Source organism: Adiantum capillus-veneris, chromosome 14 (genome assembly GCF_014529385.1).
Source record: "Adiantum capillus-veneris isolate H3 chromosome 14, ASM1452938v2, whole genome shotgun sequence".
Lineage (NCBI taxonomy): Eukaryota > Viridiplantae > Streptophyta > Polypodiopsida > Polypodiales > Pteridaceae > Adiantum > Adiantum capillus-veneris.
This window is the reverse complement of record NC_140944.1, coordinates 260562-268061: the sequence shown is the minus strand read 5'-3', so window position 1 is coordinate 268061 and position 7500 is coordinate 260562.

Below are 7500 nucleotides of genomic sequence, written 5' to 3'. Positions count from 1 at the left end.
GTCGGCGCGTCAACGCTCCATCGCGCGAGTTGCGCCCGTGCACAACCAACCCACCAATCTGCGCTACGTAGGAAGCACATCGTCATACCTTCCTTGGTCCTTTTTCGCGTCCTCTCTCTCGTGCCGTCGTCCTCTCTCTCCTTCTTGCCAAGCCTTCCCCCCAGCAAGGGTGTTTCCCCGCTTTTGCCCGTGCGTGGGGTTGAAACGCGCCGTGTGGTTTCTTTGGACCGCGGGGTTCATGGGCGCCGTGGGGTTTTTCGGGACCGCGGGGTTCATGCCCGGCCGTGGGGTTCAGCGCCTTGGACCGCGGGGTTCACGGTTGGGATTTCTATCCGGGTTGCCACGGTGCTTGTGGGGTTTGCCGGCCCGCACCGAATTTTCGCAACTATAAGGGTGTTGGGTGCTCGTGAGGGGGGAACTTTTCCAGCGCGCCGGCGGGGGTCCCTCCTTGCCCCTAGCGCCCCCACATGGGCTGTCCCTCATGCGGCCCGGCGGTCCACGTTCCCATTTCTAACCTAACTCCCGCTAACCTAACTCTCACGTGGCGGCACTTGAGGGGGACGAGGCCCGTTTGGGTGATTTGCCCCTCTCCGCGGCCACGCTCCCGCGGGGCGCCGATTTGACGGACTCGTGGACCCGTCGCTCCTGTGAACCAAACATGACTCCGGGAGCCCCCGAGAGACTCTATGCAAGTAAGAGCCCCGCTTGGGCCGTGGCCGGGCCCCGAGGGTCCCGTGGACCAAAACGGCCCGGGACGCAACCGCGGGGCCGTTTCGGCATTTTGATCAGATTTTGGAACCGCGGCTCCTGGACGGGACCGACGGTGACTCCTTGAGAGGGATTTCTACCTCAAGGCCATGGGGCTTGGGTGGTTTGCCTGAGCGCCCCGAATTAAAGGACTTATAAGGGAGTAGTACTCCACTCTTGGTGAACCGTGCGCATCCTGCCGGGGTAGCCAAGAGGGGGCGGTTGTTCAACCGGAGCCGGGGTGGCAGTCCTCACGTCCATAAAACCATTTACCCTTTCTAGGTTGGAGTTAGGTTAACCCAGTCTTCAGAGGCGCTGGAGAGGCCTCCGTCCCTTTTGTAATCATCTTTTTGGATCAATACAAGCGCCCGTCACGGGCTTGTTTCAACTATCTTGTCTCGCGCGTCCCTTTGAAATTCTTGCTCAACTTGTTGTGAAGTCGGCTAACTTGTGTTCAGGTGAAGGATCGGCGAACGCGCGTGGCCCTAAGTCCCATTTACGGGCCGCTCTTCAGGGTCCCGTAACACTTGGTATCAGAGCTAGAAATTCAAAAGCTGGTCTATGCCTAACAGAGGGGGACAAAGACCCGCCGAAAGTGACTCCAGTAGCACTCCCCTACCCGCCGCGAGATTAGAAGAGATTGCAGCGGACGGTGTGATTGACTCTTGGGAGTATTCCAGGTGGATACGTTCTCAAGGGAGACTACAACGCCTAGACCCTATCAGCGAAGCCGGACCAGAGTTTGAGTCCGCGCCTTCGTCACCCAACGAAATGAGTCACGCAGATGGAGACTCATTTCATGGGGAGAGGAACGACCCTCCCCGCAATGACAGAATGGAAAGGTGGGAGGCTATACTAGAGTCTCAAGCCGCGCTGGTTCAACAGCTCGTACAGGTAAGTCTGTTGAATGCTCAGAATGCCGCAGCAGACAAAGGAAAAGGACCGGCAAGCACGTCGGGAGCTCCCGCGAGTGGGAGTGATGGGATGGGGAGTTTCAAGCCCATCAAACCCACTCCCTACTCGGGGTCAACGGGACTCAATGATACTGGAGAAATGGATCCGCGACACAGAGAGCTTCTACCGCACAAGCAAAATGGAAGAACATTTATGGACATCAGTGGTGTCTCATTTCTTAACAGAGGAGGCTTACAGTTGGTTCCTTTTAGAAGAGAGGAAAAACCCCTACATGTCATGGACCCGCCTCAAGGCTGAGATGCGGGACTACTTCGTTCCGAAGAATGAAGACTTTAGACACTTAGACGAATGGAGGACCATCACCCAAGGCGAAAGCAAGCTGCAGGAGTATGTGTCCAAATACAGGCAGTCCATGCTGAAAGTGGAACAGATGACTTGGGAGAGAGTGAGACTCCATGGGTTCCTCTATGGGCTAAAGGATTGGGCCCGTAGGGAGATCGAAAAGCAGAATCCGGCCGACTACATGGCGGCGCTGGCCATGGCAGAAAGGCTAGTGGACTCAGACTTGCGCCGAAAGGGGGCCACCAGCTCAAAGTCTGGGGGAAGTGGGCATGCCCCTTTCAACTCGAACAAAAATCAGTCTTCAGCTGGGCCCCAAAGGAGCGAGCCCGCAGGCAGCTTGTCAAACCATCCCCGACTGTACGGGAGCTTTCGCAACAATGCGCCAAGCAGCTACAGCGGCTCGTCGAGTAGCAGGAACTTCTCGGTGAACCAGCCTGGAGGGGCCCCTCAGCGGACGCTGCCTTGGAGGGCGAATCCTTCCCGCCCTTGCCGTAACTGTGGAGGTCCTCACTGGGATAATGATTGTCACAAAGCTAGCTCTCAGTCTCGAGCTCACTCCGCTTGGGCCAATGAGACCAACGCTGACAGGACAGGATCTTCACAAGTGCAGATCACTGAGATCACGGAGCAAGAGTCTGAAAGTGGAAACAAAGAGTCTACCGAAGGGACGGTCCGTGTAGGAGCCATCAAAGCTTCTCTACACTGCCTAGCAGCTCGTATCAAACCGATCCCAAATATGTATGTCAAGACAGTGATCAATGGGCAATCGCAATTGGCGATGCTCGACTCGGGAGCGAGTCACAACTTCATCTCACCATCATGTGCCAAACGCTTGGGAGTAAAGACCTGCAAGCCCGGGGGAGGACGAAGCATCTCAGTGGGCTTCGTACAAGGCGAAGACTCGAACACCGCGATGGCTTACGACGTGGCGGTCCAAGTAGGTGAATGGCGAGCCAAAGTGGACTTCATCGTTGTGCCCATGGACTCCTACGACATGATGTTTGGCCTGGCCTGGTATGACTCCTACGTGATGGGGTTGTATGCCAAGGGCATGAATCAACTGATGCTGGACATGAATGGTAAGGGGGTGATTGTCCCGATCATCCGACCTATGGACGCGCCTCCCGCCCGCAAGACTACTCAAGAAAAAGCTCCGCCGAAACCTCAACCTTACTTGCCACCTCAAGCCCGAGGGCAGGTGAACGCAGCTCAAACTAAGACACCAACGCCGACGAAAACGGAAAAAGGAAAGACTCGAGTTAGCTGGGATGACCTCGTCCCAGACTCAATGTGGATCTCACCAAAGCAAGCAGAGAAGGCTCTCAAACAAGGGGCCCAGGTTCACTGCTGTGTGATGAAAGTAGCACTAACAGATTCAGATGAGGAGTGCACTATCGGGGATAATCGTATCATCAAAGTGATTGAAGAATTCAAAGACGTGGTACCGCCGCAGCTCCCAGCTGGGCTCCCACCTAAGCGAGCAGTGGACCACAAGATCGAACTAGTGCCTGGCCATTCGCCGCCAGCCCGTCCACCCTACCGAATGGATGCCACACAACTACAGGAACTGAAGAAGCAACTCGGAGAACTACTTGAAGCAGGTTTTATCAGGCCTAGCAAGTCCCCTTACGGGGCCCCGGTGCTTTTTGTCACAAAGAAGGACGGCTCATCTAGGCTCTGCGTCGACTACAGAGCCCTGAATAAAATAACCATCCGGAACAGGTACCCTCTGCCGCACATGGATGATCTAACAGACAGGTTGGCAGGGGCAAAATACTTCACTAAGGTCGATCTACGATCAGGATACCACCAGATTCGGATTGTGGATGAAGATGTGCACAAGACAGCTTTCAGGTCACGGTATGGAGCTCACGAATGGCTAGTGCTTCCCTTTGGCCTCACCAATGGAGTAGCGACCTTCTCAGCTGGAATGGATACAGATTTCGGCGACATGCTGGATGAATTCCTCATTGTGTACCTGGATGACCTGCTAATCTACAGCAAAACTTTTGAAGAGCATGTGGAGCATGTGCGACAGGTGCTCCGCAGACTCAGGGAATGCAAGTGGTACGCGAAACTGGAAAAGTGCGTCTTCGCAGTACAAGAAGTGGAATTCTTGGGCTTCTTGGTCACTGCAAATGGAATTCGCGTGGATCCTAAAAAGATTGAGGCCGTGGTGAACTGGCCTGCCCCTCGAACAGTTACACAGGTACGCGAGTTCGTGGGTTTCACTCAGTATTGCCGAAAGTCCATCAAAGATTTTTCGAAGATCATGGCCCCCATAACAGACACCACCAAGGGCTCGCTAGCGTTCAAGTGGACAGATGAAGCCCAACGAGCTTTTGAGCACATCAAACAGGTAATGTGTTCCTTACCGGTACTTAAACTCCCAGAATTCGACAAGCCATTCGAGATTCACACCGATGCCTCACGCATCGCACTGGGAGGGGTACTAATGCAAGCTGAAAGACCAGTAGCCTACATTTCGAAGAAGTTTACAGACCCGCAGAAGAGATGGGCTACACACGAACAGGAGATGTATGCAGTGGTATACTGCCTTGACCAATGGCGTCACTATGTATTGGACAAGCATACTAAAGTATACACAGATAATGTTTCTCTGAAGTATTTCCAGACACAACCTAAGCTCTCTCACAAACAGAGTCGGTGGCAAGATCAGTTAGCAGAATATGACATAGAAATCATACATAAACCGGGCAAGCAGAATGCAATGCCAGATGCCCTCAGTCGCATGCCCGAGGTGAATGCAGTCAGCATAATAAGCAGTGATGAAGTACTGGACCAGATCCGCGAGGCCAGTAAGACAGACCCCGCAGTGTTACAGATGATGCAGAGTTGGCGACAAGGCAAGACTTCCGTGGGGCTGTTCGACCTGCGGGATGGGCTATGGTATGCCCATAACCGCGTGTATGTACCAGATGATCCTACACTCAAAGCAAAACTACTTTGGGAAACCCACGACTGCAAAGTTGCAGGACACGGTGGGCAAAAGAGATCCTTTGACAGGTTAAGCCGTCACTTTTTCTGGCCGAAGATGCAGGAAGATGTGGTGGAATATGTAAGAACGTGCCCAACTTGCCAGTTAGTCAAGGCACAACGAATAAAGCCAGCAGGGCTTTTGATGTCTATGCCTACACCATCTCGCCCCTGGGATGTGATAAGCATGGACTTCATTGTCGACTTACCCGAAAGCCACGGATTCACTACCATCTTCGTGATCGTGGACTACTTTTCAAAGCAGGCGCACTTCATTCCCGCAAAGCCGCCCCTTACAGCCTACCAGACAGCGCGGCTTTTCTTCAAACATGTCTTCAAGAATCACGGACTCCCATTGGCCATTGTTTCGGATCGCGATGGGCGATTCTTAAGCGACATGTGGCGGGAGTTATTCAAGCTCCTAGGCACACAGCTCAGGTTTTCTTCGGCCTATCACCCCCAAACAGATGGGCAGACCGAGCGAATCAATCAAGGCATCGAAGATTACATCCGTTGCTATGTCCAAGCAGATCAAAAGGATTGGGCAGACTTTCTGGAAGTCCTTGAGTTTCAGTACAATAGCAGTGTGCACTCGGGGACAGGATACACCCCGTTTGAACTAGCCACAGGTAAAGAGGTGATCACGCCCATGGCGCTTGCGTCGGGCACTATGCATGCAGAAGATCAGGATGCTGAACAGTTTTTGACGGCTTGGCAGAAACGTTTGGATGTAGCCAGAAAGCACTTGATGAAGTACAAAGATAAGTATGTAGCCAGACATAACGAAAAAGCACGAACAGAGTTCTTTCAGGAGGGTGATTTGGTGCTGGTAAGTGCCCAGAACATCAACCTTCCCGAAAACTTAACACCCAAATTCAACCACCGCTTCTATGGCCCATACCGGGTACTGCAAGATTTCAACAACGTCTCCTACAAGCTGGAACTACCTTCCAACGTCAAGATCCACAATGTTTTTCACATCAGCTTGCTCAAACGATTTCAGGTTGATGGGAAATATGGCCGCCATGTTCCCTACTAGACAAAGGAGTAAACCCCTTTGAGCCAGAGAAATTATCATCAAACACCGTTTCAGGCGCAACAACCTAGAATTCTATGTCAAGTGGAGAGGGCGGCCAATGTCAGATTGCACTTGGGTGCCAGAAGATAGAGTCATTGCAATGGATAAACAGTTGTTGCTTCGGTACTACAGGATTCCGGACCTCAAGCACATGCCCAGGGCATAGAAGACCACAACCATGTACAGCAAGTAGATAGGATGCAGTAGTTTGTCAGCTCAGTTATGCTCAGTTTCAGCAGAATAAAGATGCGTTATGCGACAATTATGCGATGTATGCACTATGTGGTCAGATGCTCTATAATCTTGACGAGGACGTCAAGTTCCTTGAGGGGGGGGAGAATGTTGGGATCCTCGTGAGGGGGAACTTTTCCCACGCGCGCCGGCGGTCCCTCCTTGCCCCTAGCGCCCCCACATGGGCTGTCCCTCATGCGGCCCGGCGGTCCACGTTCCCATTTCTAACCTAACTCCCGCTAACCTAACTTCTCACCGTGGACGGCACTTGAGGGGGACCGAGGCCCGTTTGGTGATTTGCCCCTCTCCGCGGCCACGCTCCCCGCGGGCCGATTTGACGACTCGTGGACCCGTCGCTCCTGTGAACCAAACATGACTCCGGGAGCCCCCGAGAGACTCTATGCAAGTAAGAGCCCGCTTGGGCCGTGGCCGGGCCCCGAGGGTCCCGTGGACCAAAACGGCCCGGGACGCAACCGCGGGGCCGTTTCGGCATTTTGATCAGATTTTGGAACCGCGGCTCCTGGACGGGACCGACGGTGATCCTTGAGAGGGATTTCTACCTCAAGGCCATGGGGCTTGGGTGGTTTGCCTGAGCGCCCCGAATTAAAGGACTTATAAGGGAGTAGTACTCCACTCTTGGTGAACCGTGCGCATCCTGCCGGGGTAGCCAAGAGGGGGCCGGTTGTTCAACCGGAGCCGGGGTGGCAGTCCTCACGTCCATAAAACCATTTACCCTTTCTAGGTTGGAGTTAGGTTAACCCAGTCTTCAGAGGCGCTGGAGAGGCCTCCGTCCCTTTTGTAATCATCTTTTTGGATCAATACAAGCGCCCGTCACGGGCTTGTTTCAACTATCTTGTCTCGCGCGTCCCTTTTGAAATTCTTGCTCAACTTGTTGTGAAGTCGGCTAACTTGTGTTCAGGTGAAGGATCGGCGAACGCGCGTGGCCCCTAAGTCCCATTTACGGGCCGCTCTTCAGGGTCCCGTAACAAAGGGTAGTGGTGCTCGGTTGAGACGGGAACGGGGCGGACCGCGGAGCGAGGGACGGGTGAGGTGAGGCGACGAGTTCCCCGCACCCCTCTTGTGACGTTGGGATGCAATCCCCCCCTCGGGCGAGTGCCAAGGCTACCTTCCGCCGACGGGCTTGGCTACTTTCGGGCCGTTTTCGGGTCTTGCGGGGCTCGGCGCGCTCG